The 19,792-nt window shown below is 49.8% G+C and overlaps 1 protein-coding gene across 3 annotated transcripts in view; it reads left to right on the top strand.

Annotated features, from left to right (window-relative positions):
- Positions 1-19,792, top strand: part of LOC119956521 (suppressor of cytokine signaling 1-like) — a 61,311-nt gene that overhangs the window by 25,220 nt on the left and 16,299 nt on the right. The window contains exon 1 of one of the 3 annotated variants that reach the window (XM_038783807.1): positions 19,301-19,569. The exons of the other annotated variants lie outside the window; for them this stretch is intronic. The gene's annotated coding sequence lies outside the window, so the exon portion shown is untranslated. Of the gene's footprint in view, positions 1-19,300; positions 19,570-19,792 lie in introns of those variants that run through there. 3 annotated transcript variants of the gene reach the window in all.

Here is a 19,792-nt window from a genome sequence, read left to right as displayed (position 1 = left end):
CTTCGCAAGCCATTCCGTTCAAGGGCAATTAGGGATGGGCAACAAACGCTGGCCGTTTGATTCTTGAATGGTGGAGCAGGCTTGAGGGGCTGAATGGCCTCCTCCTGTTTCTATTTGCCATTGCAGTGATTCTGCTGTCACTGTAATGAGATAAACCATCTTAACATGGAGTTAGGATGTTAGTCTGCTGCTAAATAATCCTCCGTACTGTATCAGCTGATGTTTTTTCTAAATTAATTCATGCGATGTGGGCATCATTGGCAAGGCCAGCTTTTATTGCCCCTCCCTAACTACCCTTATACTGAGTGCCCTGTTAGCTCATTTCAGAGGGCAGTTAAAAGTCGACCGCTTTGCTGTGGAGTCTGGAGTCACGTGTAGGCCAGACGGGGTAAGGACGGCAGATTTCCTTCCCTGAAGGGACATTGGGGAACCAGACGGGTAAATATTTATTGAATTCAAATTCTCCCCCCCCCCCCCCCCCCCCCCCCCCCCCCCCCCCCCCCCCATCTGCGGTGGTGGTGGGATTCGAACCTGGGTCCCAAAACCCGGGGGTCTCTGGATTACTAGTCCAGTGACAATACCACAGTGCCTCAGCCTCAAGGAGCTGGTTTAGCACACTGGGCTAAATAGCTGGCTTTTAAAGCAGGCCAGCAGCGCGGGTTCAATTCCCGTACCGGCCTCCCCGAACAGGCGCCGGAATGTGGCGACTAGGGGCTTTTCACAGTAACTTCATTTGAAGCCTACTCGTGACAGTAAGCGATTTTCATTTCATTTTCATTTCATTTTCATCTTGTACACACGCTCCCTCGTAAATTGGCGAGCACGCATTTACTCCTTCAGTCACAACCGCTGCCGGGCAGAAGAAGGGGGTGGTTTAATTCCAGGCTTAATAAAAGCCGGGTTTCAGTATTCAGCCACACAGACAGGAAGGGCCTAGCCTCAATTCCCAATATGCTCAAGGGCAGCAGTTAAAGTTAAACAGTCCCGATTATTACTCGTGTTCTTCAGCCAATCCTCCTGGTGCCTTCCTTTGCTTCCAATCTCCAGTCAAGGGTGAAACAGGGAAGGAGCAATGGCTCAAGAGGTCAGAGGTGTAAGAGGTCAGAGGTGTCCGCATCCAGGCCTTTGGAACCTCAGGGCGCGAAGCACTATGTCTTTAACGTCTGCAGGGATCGTTTCTAACGCAGCCTGCATTCCTTCCAGTTTTGAAGAGTCTGCTTCTCGTGCACTTAAGCTTCATATTTCAGTACACCCTGACCAGGAGAGCCTCCCCCTCCCACTTCCTCCGTCATTCTGGTGTGTGATTATCCCTTGAAAACGGGCCTGGGGAAAATGGAAAGCTCGGGATGATGTGTGACTCTGTCAAGTTGCCAAATAGAAATGGAGGTGGGCGGAGTGGGGAAGGAGTTTATGGGAGCAGTATGTGGTCATTCTCGACTTGGTGATATTTGAAACTTGATGAAATCAGTTCAATATGTTCGGCACATGGCGACTGCGTGTATCTTGCTCTTTGAGTCGCAGAGCATGATGCTCAAGATAATGAGCACGGTAGCAAAGCGGATTTGTTACTGGAATAGTAATCCAGAAGCCTGGATTGAATTGATCCTTATAATAACAATAATCTTTAGTGTCACAAGTAGGCTTACGTTAACACTGCAATGAAGTTACTGTGAAAAGCTCCTCGTCGCCACACTCTGGCGCCTGTTCGGGTACACAGAGGGAGAATTCAGAATGTTCAGATTACCTAACCGCACGCCTTGTTCATAGATCTTTGAAAGTTGCCACTCGAGTGGATAGAGCTGTGAAGAAGGCCTATGGTGTGCTAGCGTTCATTAGCAGAGGGATTGAATTTAAGAGCCGTGAGGTGATGATGCAGCTGTACAAAACCTTGGTCAGGCCACATTTGGAGTACTGTGCGCAGTTCTGGTCGCCTCATTTTAGGAAGGATGTGGAAGCTTTGGAAAAGGTGCAAAGGAGATTTACCAGGATGTTGCCTGGAATGGAGAGTAGGTCATACGAGGAAAGGTTGAGGGTGCTAGGCCTTTTCTCATTAGAACGGAGAAGGATGAGGGGCGACTTGATAGAGGTTTATAAGATGATTAGGGGAATAGATAGAGTAGACAGTCAGAGACTTTTTCCCCAGGTGGAACACACCATTACAAGGGGACATAAATTTAAGATAAATGGTGGAAGATATAGAGGGGATGTCAGAGGTAGGTTCTTTACCCAGAGAGTAGTGGGGGCATGGAATGCACTGCCTGTGGAAGTAGTTGAGTCGGAAACGTTAGGGACCTTCAAGCGGCTATTGGATAGGTACATGGATTAGGGTAGAATAATGGAGTGTAGGTTAACTTCTTAAGGGCAGCACGGTAGCATTGTGGATTGCACAATTGCTTCACAGCTCCAGGGTCCCAAGTTCGATTTCGACTTGGGACACTGTCTGTGTGGAGTCTGCACATCCTCCCCGTGTGTGCGTGGGTTTCCTCCGGGTACTCTGGTTTCCGCCCACAGTCCAAAGATGTGCAGGTTGGGTGGATTGGCCATGAAAAATTATCCAAAATTCTATGATTAACCTAGGACAAAAGTTCGGCGCAACATTGTGGGCCGAAGGGCCTGTTCTGTGCTGTATTTCTCTCAATCTTTCGGGACCTGTGGGAGGAAACCGGAGCACCCGGAGGAAACCCACGCAGACACAGGGAGAACATGCAGACTCTGCACAGACAGTGACCCAAGCCGGGAATTGAACCTGGGACGCTGGCGCTGTGAAGCAACAGTGCTAACCACTGTGTTACTGCATGTGTTGTGATCCTGCCACAACAACTGGAGTATTTGAATTCGATGAATTAAATATAAAACTGGAAGAAAAAAGCTAGTTTCAGTATTAGTGATCATTAAACCACTGATTGTCGATTTTACAAAAAGAAAAGCCAATTTGGTTTACTAACCCCATTCGGGGAAGGAAATCTGCCACCCTAAACGGGTCTGGCCTAGGCATGATGCTAGCAATGCGGCTGACCTCTTGATTGACCTCTTGATTGACCTCTTGATTGACCTCTTGATTGACCTCTTGATTGACCTCTTGATTGACCTCTTGATTGACCTCTTGATTGACCTCTTGATTGACCTCTTGATTGACCTCTTGATTGACCTCTTGATTGACCTCTTGATTGACCTCTTGATTGACCTCTTGATTGACCTCTTGATTGACCTCTTGATTGACCTCTTGATTGACCTCTTGATTGACCTCTTGATTGACCTCTTGATTGACCTCTTGATTGACCTCTTGATTGACCTCTTGATTGACCTCTTGATTGACCTCTTGATTGACCTCTTGATTGACCTCTTGATTGACCTCTTGATTGACCTCTTGATTGACCTCTTGATTGACCTCTGAACTGTCCGCAGGTTTTTGTCAGCTCGCCACCACCTCCTCCAGGGCAATTTGCATGCCTGCCAAAACTCGCATCCCATGAATGAATTACAAAATTTACACTCTGCTTTTTGAACAACATCCCTTTTGTGGGGTTTGCAGTTTTGGTCGCCACATTTCCAGTAAGGATTTACTTTAGTTGCGAGACAGCGCAGCGAAGGTTCATTAAATTGGTCCCTGGGATGAGGGGGTGGGATTGGTCTATGATCAGATGTTGGGTAAATTGAGCTTCTATTCTCTGGTGTTTGGAAGAAGAAGAGATGGTCTAATTTAAATCTGCAACATTGGCGGCACAGTGGTTAGCACTGTTGCCTCACAGCGCCAGGGACCCACAGTCTCGAGATAAGGGGCCGATCATTTAGGACTGAGATGAGGAGAAATGTCGTCACTCAGAGGGTTGTGATTCATGGGATTATCCACTCCTGAGGGTTGTGGATCATCCAGTGTTGAATATGCATGAGGGTGGCTTAGTGGCTAGCACTGCTGCCTCACAGTGCCAGGGGACCCGGGTTTGACTCTGACCTCGGGTGACTGTGCGGAGTCTGCACATTCTCCCCGTGTCGGCGTAGCTTCCTCCGGGTCCTCACAGGTTAGGTGGATTGACCACGAGTAGGGTTGCGGGTTGGGTGGGGGTAGTGGGCCCAGTTTGAGTGTTGAGTGCTCTTTCGGAGAGTCAGTGCAGACCTGATTGGCCAAATGGCCACCTGCACTGTAGTGATTCTGTGCATTCAATGGAATACATTTCAGGCTGGCATGGACACATTTCTGGTCTCCAAGGGAATTAAAGGATATGGGAAGTTGGTGGGAGAATGGAATTGAAACCTGAGACCACCCATGGCTGTAATGAATGGTGGAGATGGCAGTGTGATCTACCCCCGGCCGTGTGGCATGGTGGAGATGGCAGTGTGATCTACCCCGGCCGTGTGGCATGGTGGAGATGGCAGTGTGATCTACCCCCTGCTGTGTGGCATAGTGGGGATGGCAGTGTGATCTACCCCCAGCCGTGTGGCATGGTGAGGATGGCAGTGTGATCTACCCCCGGCTGTGTGGCATGGTGGGGATGGCCGTGTGATCTACCCCCGGCCGTGTGGCATGGTGGAGATGGCAGTGTGATCTACCCCGGCCGTGTGGCATGGTGGAGATGGCAGTGTGATCTACCCCCGGCCGTGTGGCATGGTGGAGATGCCCCTGGCCGTGTGGCATGGTGGGGATGGCAAGTGTGGTCCACTCCCACTCTTATGTCTAATGTTCTTTCACCTCTGGCATCCTCATCCTGTTTTCCATACTGGTATTGACCTCAGACGCAGTTCCAGCACAGAAAAACGGGATGAGGGTGTTTTGTGGCTGGGGGGGGTCCATGGGAAATGAGTCTGGATGCATGCTTCTCAAGTTGATGCCCAGCTGCCCAGTCTAGTTTCATTCAGGAGATACAAGGCTAATTGGTGTGCAGGGATGTGGTGTTCTTCGAGGTCTGCTGCTGGTTGGGTGGAGTGGTAGCTCTCGTATGCTGGGTTTATATCCAGCGTCTCAACACCTGACCCAGCGCTGCTCAGAGCGGACATTCTTTCCCAATACTTTTCTTCTTGCTGGGATACAGTCCCACGGATTCCCGTTCTCCAGTAATTTTCCCAAAGGAATCATTCTTGATGAGTGCCAAACTGTGGAAGTAACCAAAGCCATTTGTACATTTGTTTTATGGTAATACAGAGACCCAGGGATAATAGCAATGCTCTGAGGACTAGGGTTCGAATCCCACCATGGGAGTATGTCATAACGAGGGTGGCACGTTGGCACAGTGGTTAGCACTGCTGCCTCAAAGGCCCCGGTCACTGTCCATGTGGCGTTTGCACATGGTTTGTTTGAGGTTGCGCGGTTGTTGGAAGGCAAGTAGTGGGGGTATGGGGATGACCTTGGCAAGATGTTCATCTCCATCAATGACGTGTTGAAGGCTGCGAGCGAAGAAGATGTCGTAGTTTCTCCGCTCCGGGGAAGTACTGGACGACGAAGGGTACTCTGTCGGTTGTGTCCTGTGTTGCCTTCTGAGGAGGGAATGTGGGTTTTTTGCTGTGGCGCGTTGGAACTGTCGATTGATGCGTCGAGTGCTGTATCCCATTCGTACGAGGGCATCTTTCTGTAGATGTTTGTTACGCTCCTTCTTGCCTGAACAGATCCTGTGTAAATGGAGGGCTTGCCCATAGGGGATGTGTTTTAGGGTGGAAGCTGGAGAAGTGGAGCATCGTGAGGTTATCCGTGGGCTTGCGGTAAAGCGAAGTGTTGAGGTGACCGTCCTTGATGGAGATGAGTGTGTCCAAAAATGCAACCGATTCTGGAGCGTAATCCATGGTGAGTTTGATGGTGGGATGGAACTTATTGATGTCATCGTGTGGTCGTTTCAGTGATTCTTCGCCGTGGGTCCAAAGGAAAAAAATGTCACCGATGTATTGCATCGGTTGAAGGTCCTGTGCAGTGAGGAGGTGTTGTTAAAACCTGTGCATGAACCTTTTTGAGGAAGAGTTCAAAGATTCTCAATCCTCAAAGAAAACCATTCTTCTCATGTCTGTCTGAAAAGAACGACCCCTTATTTTTAAGCAGTGACCCCCATTCTAGATTCTCTGAGAAGAGGAAACATCCTCTCCACATCCACCCTGTCAACATCCCTCAGTATCTTAAGGTTTTGATCAAGTTGCCTCTTACTCTTCTGAACTCTCGTGGATACAAACCAAACCTCTCCAACCTTTCCTCACAGGACAACCTGCCCATTCCAGGTATCAATCTAGTAAACCTTCTCTGAACTGCTTACAACGCACTTGGATTTTTCCTTAAATACGGCGATTAATACTGTGCATAGTATTCCCAAAAAGGGCACTAAGTGGGAAAATCGAGCTTGCAGGGACCCTCTTCCTGAGCTGCTTCCCGAGCAGCCTTGGGTAACCATCCTGCACGGTAATCATTGCTGACCGGCTGGAAATGGCGCAAACCAGTGACAAGACAATAAGGCATAGCAGCAGAATTAGGCCATTCGGCCCATTGAGTCTGCTCCGTCATTCAATCACGGCTGATATGGTTCTCATCCCCATTCTCCTGCCTTCTCCCCATAACCCCCCTCCCGATCCCCTTATTAATTAATCAAGAACCTATAAATCTCTGTTTTAAAGGCACTCAGTAATTTGGCCTCCACAGCCTTCTGCGGCAAAGAGTTCCACAGATTCACCACCCTCTGGCCGTAGATATTCTCCCTCGTGTGTGGGCAACCGAGGCTGGTGATTGGCCGCACGAGTGACCCTCCTTCATCTCAGGGGGCCGCAAGATTGAAATGGGGGTCGTACCTTAACCATGACCCCATGACCCCATTAATAAAATCAAATAAATTTAATACACGCCGAATATTTTGTAAGTTACAGAAAATGATTAATAAGTTATATATTAATAGAACTGTCTTCGAATGATAAAAACAAAAGGAATATTTACACTTTGGGCACAGAGGGAGCACATGGTTCTCAGTCAATGTTGTGAGCAATCAGCATGTGCCTCACTTCACTTGCCCTGGCTGACATATGCAGTGAAATGGTGCATAGCTGTCATGTCGTTTGAGCGTCAACACACAAACAGGGAGAGGCCATTCAGTCCCAAGAGTCTAATTTTCTGTTCAATTAGTGCACTGCAGATCTATACTCAACTCCCCTGGCTTTGCCCCATCATCTCCAGATAGCATCACTGGACAATCGCCTATCGCTCTCCGTCTCGAAGATTTCAATTGGCACGGTGACAATCGGGTTTCAGTGAATCGGGTTACCCTTTGGAAAGGAGCTGGGAAAATATTTACCTGCAGTTGGAGATGGCAGCTGTCTTCGTGGTTCGGAGGGTAAATACAGCTCCTGGTCTGGTGCTAAGCTGTGAGGTCCAGGACATCCCAGTCTCCGTTCGCGAACGGTGAAACCCAGGTGTTCTATTCCAGAAAGTTAGCCGAAGGATCAAACTGGAGCCAATATTTACTCAGCCTTGTGTTGATTTCGGGGGAATGTTTAGCTCAGTTGGCTGGCTTGCGATGCAGAGCAAAGTCGAACAGCACTGGTTCAATTCCCATTCCGGCTGAGGTTATTCATGCCTTCTCAACCTTGCCCCTCGCCTGAGGTGTGGTAATCCTCATCTGGGACTATGGCGACTTGACTTTCCTTTAACATTTATTTGCAGAGTGAATCGTTACAAGCGCACATCTCCTCACTTAACAACACCTCAGTCCCTTTAATGAGTAGGATAGTTAAGTTAATTAATTAATTAATTAACAGTCGCTTATGAGGCTGTAACAAAAAACACAGCTTTAAAGGAAACTTGACACATTCAATTAAAATGTTGTTTCCAGGGTGGCCCAGTGGGTTAGCCCTGCAGCCTCACGGTGCTGAGCTCCCAGGTTCGATCCCGGCTCTGGGTCACTGTCCATGTGGAGTTTGCACATTCTCCCCGTGTTTGCGTGGGTTTCGCCCCCAGAACCCAAAAACGTGCAAGCGAGGTGGATTGGCCACGCTAAGTTGCCCCTTAATTGGAAAAAAGTGAATTGGGTACTCTAAATTTATCAAATAAAAATGTTTGCGGGGCTGATGGTACACTCCAACCCCTGTGACGCCCACTGGCTCCGGGCATGGCGATGGGCCTCTCATGTTTCCCTCGAGGGGAAACTTGGCGTAGAGGGGCAGGGGGTCTGGGTGAACAACTCTTTACACCACCCTCTGCCTGACCCTGTCCATCTTAGCCGGACCAGTAGACAAACAATAAGATCTCCTCCACCACCACCCCGTCTCCCTCTTCCCATTGAGTGGTCAAAAGATCAGAAGTGTGGGGTCAAAGTGCAATCAAAACTTGAGTCACAGCCCCCCAAAGTGTTTCTTAATACTCTCTTAAACCCAAAATAAGCTAATTGACAAATTGATAGATCCTCAAAAGGGCCAAGTGTTTCTTTGAGTGCTCGAGTGAAACCCTGAGTATTGCCCTCCAATGCACAGGTAACAAAGGCTGACCTCTGCACCCAAAGGCGAGGAAGAAGAAAAGTAAGCTGATGTTTCTATTCCATCACGTGTCCCATACAGGTTAATGATTTAGATGAGGGAACAAATATCCCCAAATTTGCAGATGACGCCAAGTTGGGTGGGAGGGTGAGCTGTGAGGAGGATGCAAAGATCCTTCAGTGTGATTTGGACAAGTTGAGTGAGTGGCAAATGAACGGCACATAAGAACATAAGAACTAGGAGCAGGAGTAGGCCATCTGGCCCCTCGAGCCTGCTCCGCCATTCAATGAGATCACGGCTGATTTTTTGTGGACTCAGCTCCACTTTCCGGCCCGAACACCATAACCCTTAATCCCTTTATTCTTCAAAAAACTATCTATCTTTACCTTAAAAACATGTAATGAAGGAGCCTCAACTGCTTCACTGGGCAAGGAATTCCATAGATTCACAACCCTTTGGGTGAAGAAGTTCCTCCTAAACTCAGTCCTAAATCTACTTCCCCTTATTTTGAGGCTATGTCCCCTAGTTTTGCTTTCACCCGCCAGTGGAAACAACCTGCCCGCATCTATCCTATCTATTCCCTTCATAATTTTAAATGTTTCTATAAGATCCCCCCCTCATCCTTCTAAATTCCAACGAGTACAGTCCCAGTCTACTCAACCTCTCCTCATAATCCAACCCCTTCAGCTCTGGGATTAACCTAGTGAATCTCCTCTGCACACCCTCCAGCGCCAGTACGTCCTTTCTCAGGTAAGGAGACCAAAACTGAACACAATACTCCAGGTGTGGCCTCACTAACACCTTATGCAATTGCGAGTTTCTCCTCGTTCGGTAGCAAAAATGAGAATGGAGATTATTATCATCTGAATTGCCATAAATTAGGAGAAGGGAATGTGCAAAGAAACCCAAGGACTTTTCGCAGTAACTTCAATGAAGCCTACTTGTGACAATAAGAGATTATTATATTATAACCTGGGTGTTCTCGTACACCAATCTTTCAAGGAAAGCATGCGTGTGCAGCTACCTCCACAGACTTGTATTCCAGGACTATGGCTGTGCATCTCACTTCATAGTGAGAGGATTTGAGTACAAGAGCAGGGATGTCTTGCTGCAATTATTCAGGGCCTTGGTGAGGCCAGACCTGGAGTATTGTGTGCCGTTTTGGTCTCCTTATCTGAGGAGGGATGTCCTTGCTCTCGAGGGAGTGCAGCGAAGGTTTACCAGGCTGATTCCAGGGATGGCGGGACTGACGTTTGAGGCGGGATTGAGTCGGTTAGGATTATATTCGCTGGAGTTCAGAAGAATGAGGGAGGTATCTCATAGAAACCTATAAAATTCTAACAGGACTGGACAGGGTCGATGCAGGAAGGACGTTCTCGAAGGTGGGTGTGGCCAGAACCAGGGGTCACAGTCTGAGGACACGGGCTAGACCATTTAGGACAGAGATTAGGAGACATTTTTTCCACCCAGAGAGTGTTCAGCCTGTGGAATCTGTTACCAACGGAAGTAGTTGAAGCCCAAACATTGCATATCTTCAAAAATCTGTTAGATATAGCACTTGGGGCAAAGTGGATCAAAGGATATGGGGGGGGAAAGCAGGTTAGGCTATTGAGTTGGATGATCAGCCACGATCATAATGAATGGTGGAGCAGGCTTGAGGGGCGAATGGACTCCTATTATATATAGATCATAGAATTTACAGTGCAGAAGGAGGCCATTCGGCCCATTGAGTCTGCACCGGCTCTTGGAAAAAGCACCCTACCCAAGGTCAACACCTCCACCCTATCCCCATAACCCAGTAACCCCACCCAACACTAAGGGCAATTTTGGACACTAAGGGCAATTTATCACGGCCAATCCACCTAACCTGCACATCTTTGGACTGTGGGAGGAAACCGGAGCACCCGGAGGAAACCCACGCACACACGGGGAGGATATGCAGACTCCGCACAGACAGTGACCCAGCCGGGAATCGAACCTGGGACCCTGGAGCTGTGAAGCATCTGTGCTATCCACAATGCTACCGTGCTGCATGTTTACATGATACATGTTTCTATGTATTTATAATGTGGACATTGGGTGAGAAATAGCTTTGTATACACCCCATAATTAGTCTGGGTTTAATGCTGTCAGCGAAGAGATTGCATGCGTGTTCTCCAAAATAATAAAGTATTGTTTCAGTATTTGATATGCTGGAAGACGCTCCCCTCTGAACAGATTTTAGAATTTGCTCTCCGAGCCTCTTGCCAACGCCGATTGCCTCGCGGTTGGCATGGTCACCTTTCTCTTCCGCCTGTCTTAGTACCAATCCATCTTTTTCTGGGGCAGCAGGGTAGCATGGTGGTTAGCATAAATGCTTCACAGCTCCAGGGTCCCAGGTTCGATTCCCGGCTGGGTCACTGTCTGTGTGGAGTCTGCACATCCTCCCCCTGTGTGCGTGGGTTTCCTCCGGGTGCTCCGGTTTCCTCCCACAGTCCAAAGATGTGCGGGTTAGGTGGATTGGCCATGCTAAATTGCCCGTAGTGTCCTACAAAAAGTAAGGTTAAGGGGGTGTTGTTGGGTTACGGGTATAGGGTGGATACGTGGGTTTGAGTAGGGTGATCATGGCTCGGCGCAACATTGAGGGCCGAAGGGCCTGTTCTGTGCTGTACTGTTCTATGTTCTATGTTCTATGGGTCTGTGGGACCATGCTGCGTCAGCACTGGCCTCCTTGATGCATTCTAAAGTATTAGCGCTACCTCCACAGACGTGCATTCCAGGACTCTGGCTGTGCATCTTAACACCTTCGGTTGTATCACCACATTGTGCCGATGCCGAGTGTGATCGGTGAGCTAGTATCTTGGGTTACTCCTACATTCCAAGTCGTCACGAGATATTTCAGGCTTAGTCGTTGCGTGGTAGTGACCTTTTTGTGACCTGCGCCCCACCCTTTGGCGTCCGTCTTGTCTTGCGTCTCGCTCGGATGTTCTCTCTCTCATTGCTTTTTCCTTCGATTGATTTCTCTTTGCTCATTTCTGAAGCTGCTCCCCGGTATCGCCCCCCCCGGTGAGGGGGGGGCAAAGTTTGCACGAGAAATAAAAGTGGTCAAGTCCTCTCTTGAGCTCCAGTGCTGCCGAGCTGTGGGGCAGCACGGTAGCATTGTGGATTGCACAATCGCTTCACAGCTCCAGGGTCCCCGGTTCGATTCCGGCTTGGGTCACTGTCTGTGCGGAGTCTGCACGTCCTCCCCCTGTGTGCGTGGGTTTCCTCCGGGTGCTCCGGTTTCCTCCCACAGTCCAAAGATGTGCAGGTTAGGTGGATTGGCCATGATAAATTGCCCTTAGTGTCCAAAATTGCCCTTAGTGTTGGGTGGGGTTACTGGGTTATGGGGATAGGGTGGAGGTGTGGGCTTGGGTAGGGTGCTCTTTCCAGGGGCCGGTGCAGACTCGATGGGCCGAATGGCCTCCTTCTGCACTGTAAATTCTATGTAAATCTATGTAAGTGTTGCCAGGCCAGGCTAAGTTTGCAAAATTTTGTTGACGGCCTGCAATGCTTTGTCTGCTTTGGGGTCAAGCTGAAATTAGCAAAGAGAAATCACTCAAAGGAAAAGGTAATGAGAGAGAGCAAACGTTGAAGCGAGACGCAAGACTAGACGGACGCCAAAGGGTTCGGCGCAGGTCACAAAAAAGGTCTGCGTCACGCAACGATTAAGGCTGAAATAGCTCGTGACGACTTGGAAAATGGAGTAACCGAAGATGCTAGCTCACCAATCGCGCGCGGGTCAAGCAGAAATGTTGATTTTAAATAAATAAATAAATGACGAGAGCAAATCCTACGCTGTCTGAAAGAGTGCCCGATCGATGGGACCTGCTCTTGTGCATTTCTGTGGTGTTTCTCCCTTCCATTGTGCGAACTTGAAAATGATTAAACTGGAGCAAGTGAGGGTAAAAAAAAAAAATGGTGTGAAATTTTCCAGTGTCATTGAAATGTGGGAACGTCCAGCAGGAACAATTATAAATGTTTCCGTTCCAATCTGGGAGGAATGTCCGATTGGTGCCCAGGCCCCTCATTGGGGGTGGCACCCCAACAAACAATTAAAAGTCCGACACGCGTTTCAACCATAAGTACAAAGTTTCCTGTAATTTCCAAGGCCTCGCCTTCTTGAGGGCAATTAAGGTTGCGTAGACCGTAAGGCTAGCCAGGGGATGGGGACGGTGGGGGATGTGGTGGGAGATGAGGTGGGGAGACAGACTTGCGTTCAATGTGAGTCAAGTCACCACGGTCGCAGATGACCACAGGCTGCTTTCCCCTTTTAGGAGGGGGGGTGGGGGGGAGCTGACTTGGTGGTGATTTAACCCGAGGATCACCACACCTCAGGCGAGGGGCAAGGGTGAGAGGGCGGGGCCTTCATGATTATCATAGAATTTACAGTGCAGAAGGAGGCAGCAGGGTAGCATGGTGGTTAGCATAAATGCTTCACAGCTCCAGGGTCCCAGGTTCGATTCCCGGCTGGGTCACTGTCTGTGTGGAGTCTGCACGTCCTCCCCCTGTGTGCGTGGGTTTCCTCCGGGTGCTCCGGTTTCCTCCCACAGTCCAAAGACATGCGGGTTAGGTGGATTGGCCATGCTAAATTGCCCGTAGTGTCCTAATAAAAGTAAGGTTGGGGGGGGGGGGGGGGGTTGTTGGGTTACGGGTATAGGGTGGATATGTGGGTTTGAGTAGGGTGATCTAATTGTGATGTAATTGTGCTATCCACAATGATACCGTGCTGCCTGCCAAATCTGCCAACTTTACCCGGTCCGGCCTACATGTGACTCCAGACCCACAGCAATGCGGTCAGTTCTCAACTGCCCTCTCTGAAATCATAGAATCATAGAATTTACAGTGCAGAAGGAGGCCATTCAGCCCATCGAGTCTGCACCAGCTCTTGGAAAGAGCACCCTACCCTAACCCAGCAACCCCACCCAACACTAAGGGCAATTTTGGACACTAAGGCCAATGTAGCATGGCCAATCCACCTAACCTGCACATCTTTGGACTGCGGGAGGAAACCGGAGCACCCGGAGGAAACCCACGCACACACGGGGAGGACGTGCAGACTCCGCACAGACAGTGACCCAAGCCGGAATCGAACCTGGGACCCTGGAGCTGTGAAGCAATTGTGCTATCCACAATGCTACCGTGCTGCCCTAAACTCAGCCTGTACGGGGAATTGAACCCACGCTGTTGGCCTTACTCCGCATCACGAACTAGCCGTCCAGCCCGCTGAGCTAAACCAGCCAGTATATAGTAAATATGAAATATATTTCCCCAAAGAGAAAAGAAAGTGTGTGTGCGTTAAAGAATTGAAGTGCCTCGGGAGTGCCACATGATCTATGTAGATGGTTTTGATATCATTGCACCATCTTTAACCGTATGAATGAAGTTCATTTTTGCGAAAAGGAATAGAGGTATCAGCGAAACGTGCACCGAGAGTAAATGAAATGGAAAAGTTTGTTGAACCCTCGTTTGACGCAAGAACTGCTCCTCCTTGTCGATCTGAAAGTGGCATGATCTGTCTCTTTCTGTGATTACATTCCAACCTGTAGCTTGTTGTACCATTTGTAGCTACATTGTATGAAAGCTGCACAAAGCCACTATTGACTGCAAAACCCTGCAACCTTGAATCTGTTGCTGCTGGTGTACATTATCCCCGGCAGCTTGGCGTGATTGTTTGGTCACTATCTTGACGGAGCCTGTTGAACTGCTCATTCTAAGTAAACGAACGGTTCTGGTCGGGTCAGGAAATTTCAATGTCGGATAGAGTTGCTTCATCGGGTGAATCATTAGTAAAGTGATGGAAGGAGTCATCAAAGCAGCACTTACTCAGCAATAACATGCTCACGGACGCTCAGTTTGGGTTCCGCCAGGGACACTCGGCTCCTGACCTCATTACAGCCTTGGTTCAAACATGGACAATAGAGCTGAACGCCAGAGGTGAGAGTGACTGCCCTTGACACCAAGGCAGCATTTGATCGAGTGTGTCATCTCGCAAAACTGGAGTCAATGGGAATCAGGTGGAGAAAACTCTGCTGGTTGGAGTCATACCTGGCACAAAGGAAGATGTTTGTGGTTGTTGGAGGTCAGTCATTTCAACCCCAGGACATCATTTCAGGAGTTCCTCAGGGTAATGCCCTAGGAGATACCATCTTTAGCTGCTTCACCAATTACTTTTCTTCCAGCATAAAGTCCGATGTGGGGATGTTTGCTGATGTGTTCAGCACCATTCACGACTCCTCAGATGCTAAAGCAGTCCATGTGTAGACCTGGACAATATCCAGGCTTGGGCTGACAAGTGGCAAGTAACATTCGTGCCAGACAACGACCATCTTCAATGAGAGAGAATCAAACCATCACCCCTTGACATTCAATGGTGTTACCATCGCTGAATCTTCCACTATGGGGATTACCATTGACCAGAAACTGAACTGGACAAACCATATTAATACAGTGGCTACCAGAGCAGGTCAAAGGCTAGGAATCCTGCAGTGAGTAACTCGCCTCCTGATCTACAAGTCACAAGTCAGGAGTGTAATGGAATATTCTTCACTTGCCTGGATGAGTGCAGCTCCAACAATACCTGAAGCTCAACACCATCTAGGACAAAGCAGCCACCTTGATTGTTCTCCCTTCTACAAACATTCACTCCCTCCACCACCGATACACAGTCGCAGCCGTGTGTACCATCTACAAGATGCACTGCAAGAACTTGCTAAGGATTCTTGGGCGGCACCCTCCAAACCCTCGACCGCTAGACGGACAAGAGCAGCAGATACCTGGGAACCCCCACCACCTGGAGGTTCCCCTCGAGGTCACTCAACCATCCTGACTTGGAAATATATCGGCCGTTCCTTCCCTGTGGCTGGGTCAAAATCCTGGAACTCCCTAACAGCACAGCGGGTGTACGTACACAAAATGGACTGCAGTGGCTCCAGAAGGCGGCTCACCCCCACCTTCTCGAGTGCAATTTGGAATGGGCAATGAATGCCGGGCCTAGCCACATCCCATAGAATGAAAAGGAAAGTGCAGAGATTGATCAACCTTCCAATTCTTGTGCACATGTTCAACATTTCTTGCTGATGTTGCTGGCACATTCTAACCCCCCCCCCCCCCCCCCCGGAAACCTCAGGTTTCCGATTGCCTCAGGCTGCGGAGTGGAGAGCTTGGGGAGGGGGTGGGGGGGACAATATGTCGATTAAACAGAGGTCCTGTTGCATAAGAGGGGCTGTGTGATTTGTTGCGTTACAATTTGGATTAAAGCGATGGGAGTCGTCAGAGGTTACGCGACGCCTGTTGAGAAAACCTTGGGGCTGAGCTTTGTCGGCATTACCACGGAGGAGCAATGTTCACCGAGAGTATGGTTCACCGAGTTCCACGGCCTCCAATCTCTCCATTGCTCGCTGGGAATGTGGGGGAGGCGAGGGGTAGCCTGTGCTATTGTGGATTAGAATCAGACATCATTTGCAATGAATTAGTCGCAATGTGGTGTTGTGAGCGATTAGATTCACAGTTACAGTGAATGGAAACCTTGCATTGAGGCAGTCGCAGGCCGCGATTAAGGGGTCTCTCATCGATCTGATGGGTCATACAGCCCAACCTGTTCAATCCCTCCCCTAATAACCCTCCATCCCCTTCTTCCTGGTATAGTTAACTAACTTCCCTTCAAATGCATCTTGACCGTATTATTCAATACCAGCACTCCCGAGGGTAACGAGTTCCACGATCTCATCACTATTCTCCGAGTAAGGAAATTCCTCGTGAATTTGCCATTTTATTCCTTGAGATTTTTGTTTCATTCATTCATTCATTCGTGAGGCGTGGGCATTGTTGGCCAAGCCGAGCATTGACTGCCCGTCCCTGATTGCCCCTTGAGAAGGTAGTGATGAGCTGTAGCCTTGGACCACTGCAGTCCATGAAGTGTAGATACACCCACAGTGCTGTTAGGGAGGGAGTCCCAGGACTTTAACCCAGCGGCAGTGAGGGAACGGCCGCTATATTTCCAAGTCGGGGGAATCTCCAGGTGGTGGTATTCCTATCTACCTGCTGCCCTTGTCCCTCTAGACCAGTGGTGGCTGACCTGTGGCCCAGGGGCCACATGCGGCCCATCTGGGTTCTGAGTGCGGCCTACAAGACATTTTGTTGACCGTTGCCCACGCACGGGGTCGCCACATTCCGCTGACTTCCGTCCGTGTCGTTTTTTTTTCCTGCCGGTATGGCTGAAGTGATTTGCACGTAAAGCGAGGGCGAGTGAAGTGAGGAGCGAGCTGAATGCCCACAACATTGACCGTGAGAGCTGTGCGCTCCCTCGGTGTCCAAAGTGTAAATATTTATTTTGTTTTGACCATTTGAAGTTGATGACGGTTCTATTAATATATAAATGTTTGAGAATTCTCTCTAACTCATTATGAAATATTCAGCGTGTATTAAATGTATTTAATCTTATTCATGGGGGGCAGGGTTAGTGAACGGGCCGATTTCACTCTTGCGGCTACTGAGATGAAGGAGGGTCTCTCATGCGGCCCACTCACCAGCCTGGGACGTCCGTCATTGTTTCAAATGGCAGTGGTCATGTGTTTGGAAGGTGCTGCCTAAGGATCCTTGGTGAGTTCCTGTGGTGCGATGGGCTGATTATGTATTACATTGAGGGTCTCTGGGCTTGATCTCCCCTAAAAGTGGAAACAACCTGGGCGGGATTCTCACTCGGCAAACGGCGGAACCGGGAAATGATTGGGTAGAGAATCGGTTCCGACGCTGAAATCGCGGCGGGCGCTGATTTCACGCCAAATCGTAATTCTCCACCCCGACAGCGGCGTCAATGTGGTCCGGAACGCACGTACTGTTTGAATATCATTAGCGGGCCCGATCCGGTATTCTCCAGGGTTTCTGGGATTCTCCCCTCCATGGGCCGAGTTCCCGACGGCGCAGTTCACTTGTGCTTTTAAAAATCGTGGAACAGGCCCCATGGCTGCTGAGGGAGAGAGAGAGGAACAGGCCGCATGGCTGCTGAGGGAGAGAGAGAGAGGAACAGACCCCATGGCTGCTGAGGGAGAGAGAGAGGAACAGGCCCCATGGCTGCTGAGGGAGAGAGAGAGGAACAGGCCCCATGGCTGCTGAGGGAGAGAGAGAGGAACAGGCCCCATGGCTGCTGAGGGAGAGAGAGAGGAACAGGCCCCATGGCTGCTGAGGGAGAGAGAGAGGAACAGGCCCCATGGCTGCTGAGGGAGAGAGAGAGAGGAACAGGCCCCATGGCTGCTGAGGGAGAGAGAGAGAGGAACAGGCCCCATGGCTGCTGAGAGAGAGAGAGGAACAGGCCCCATGGCTGCTGAGGGAGAGAGAGAGAGGAACAGACCCCATGGCTGCTGAGGGAGAGAGAGAGGAACAGGCCGCATGGCTGCTGAGGGGGAGAGAGAGAGGAACAGACCCCATGGCTGCTGAGGGAGAGAGAGAGGAACAGGCCCCATGGCTGCTGAGGGAGAGAGAGAGGAACAGGCCCCATGGCTGCTGAGGGAGAGCGAGAGGAACAGGCCCCATGGCTGCTGAGAGAGAGAGAGGAACAGGCCCCATGGCTGCTGAGGGAGAGAGAGAGAGGAACAGGCCCCATGGCTGCTGAGGGAGAGAGAGAGGAACAGGCCCCATGGCTGCTGAGGGAGAGAGAGAGGAACAGGCCCCATGGCTGCTGAGGGAGAGAGAGGGGGGGGTACGGAAAGTGTCCAACATTGCCATAGTTTGCTGATAGTTGTGCTGCTGGCCGAGGATCTTCTGCCAAGGCCAGGGGGGAGTCGCCGGGAGAGGGGGGTAGTGGGCTGTGGGGTCGGGGTGGAAGTACCACTGTAATGTTTTCTGTTGCCTCTCCACTGCCTCTCATACCCTCTCCTCCGTGTGGGAATCGGAAAGTGCACAGTGCTCCCAAGCAATGGTCAGCTCACCAGGTGGACTGCAGTCGTTCAAGATGGTGATTCGCCATCACTTTCTCGAGAGTAAGTAGGGATGGTGACCTGGACGATCCAGGAGAGAGTTTATTAAAAAAAAAAAAAAAAAATCAATAAATAAATAAATATTAGAGTACCCAATTCATTTTTTCCAATTAAGGGGCAATTTAGCGTGGCCAATCCACCTACCCTGCACATCTTTGGGTTGTGGGAACGAAACCCACGCAGACACGGGGAGAATGTGCAAACTCCACACGGACAGTGACCCAGAGCCGGGATCGAACCTGGGACCTCGGCGCCATGAGGCAGCAGGGCTAACCCACTGCGCCACCGTGCTGCCCTATGAAAGTTTAAAAAAAAAATAATAATAATACGATTAGCGTAGCTTCTTCCTATTTCAATTTAATCTTCCCAGAAATGAAGCTTGCTGATCTTGGCAGAATGGGGAGAGTTCACCTGTACTGAATCCGAACTGGGAGTGTTTGAAATGAAATGAAAATCGTTTATTGTCACGAGTAGGCTTCAATTAAGTTACTGTGAAAAGCCCCTAGTCGCCACATTCCGGCGCCTGTACGGGGAGGCTGGTACGGGAATCGAACCGTGCTGCTGGCCTGCTTGGTCTGCTTTAAAAGCCAGCGAATTAGCCGAGTGAGCTAGCTGGCCATTAACTTGTCGTATACCTGTCTACTAATATCTGTAGGGGGAAATTGTCATTCCGAAACTTAGGAGTCCATTACTCCCCATGTTTAGAAAAGAAACATCCGCTACTTACAAGAAACAAACTGCTAGTGTGGGCAGCGATGTGCCCACCTATTAACACATGGCACAACGTGCCAAGTTTGTGGCTAACGGAATTTCTCACTCTTCCACCCCCCCGCCTCCTTTCTGTCGTCAGTACAGTTGTGGTCTGTCTGCTATTCTAGGAGCTCTGAGCGTGTGACTCACGCCAATTCAGTCGAGCGCTTCCTAGAGTCAAGTAATCCAGCTGGCATGGTGCCAGACTGCTGTGCGATTCTCGTTCAACGCCACAGTGGGCTGCCCATGCTGTGGGGGGAAAGCAGCGTGTCTGCCGGGACTGTGCCCGCGCCGCAGACTAACTCGGACCCGTACGGCGCTGGCACGGGGGCACAGCTCACCTTTTCTGCCCGCGTGTTCACCATTCACACTTACCGCCTGCTCAGATCATGAGACTGTGAGTAATGCCTGGTGTTTAAATTGCACAGTTGATGAAACAGAAAAGCGAACGCGGCCACTGTGTTTAAATTTAAACGTCCGCCCGAGGTGTGTGTGTGTGTGTGTGTGTGTGTGTGTGTGTGTGTGTGTGTGTGTGTCCGTCCGTAACGCAGTGAAGACAGGCAAGAGGCAGACCTGACATTAGACAATGATGCTTAAAACACAAAGGGAGTATGATTGCA

This window comes from Scyliorhinus canicula, chromosome 23 (genome assembly GCF_902713615.1).
Source record: "Scyliorhinus canicula chromosome 23, sScyCan1.1, whole genome shotgun sequence".
Lineage (NCBI taxonomy): Eukaryota > Metazoa > Chordata > Chondrichthyes > Carcharhiniformes > Scyliorhinidae > Scyliorhinus > Scyliorhinus canicula.
Note: the sequence above shows the minus strand (reverse complement) of the source record. Positions and strands in the feature narration are given on the sequence as shown.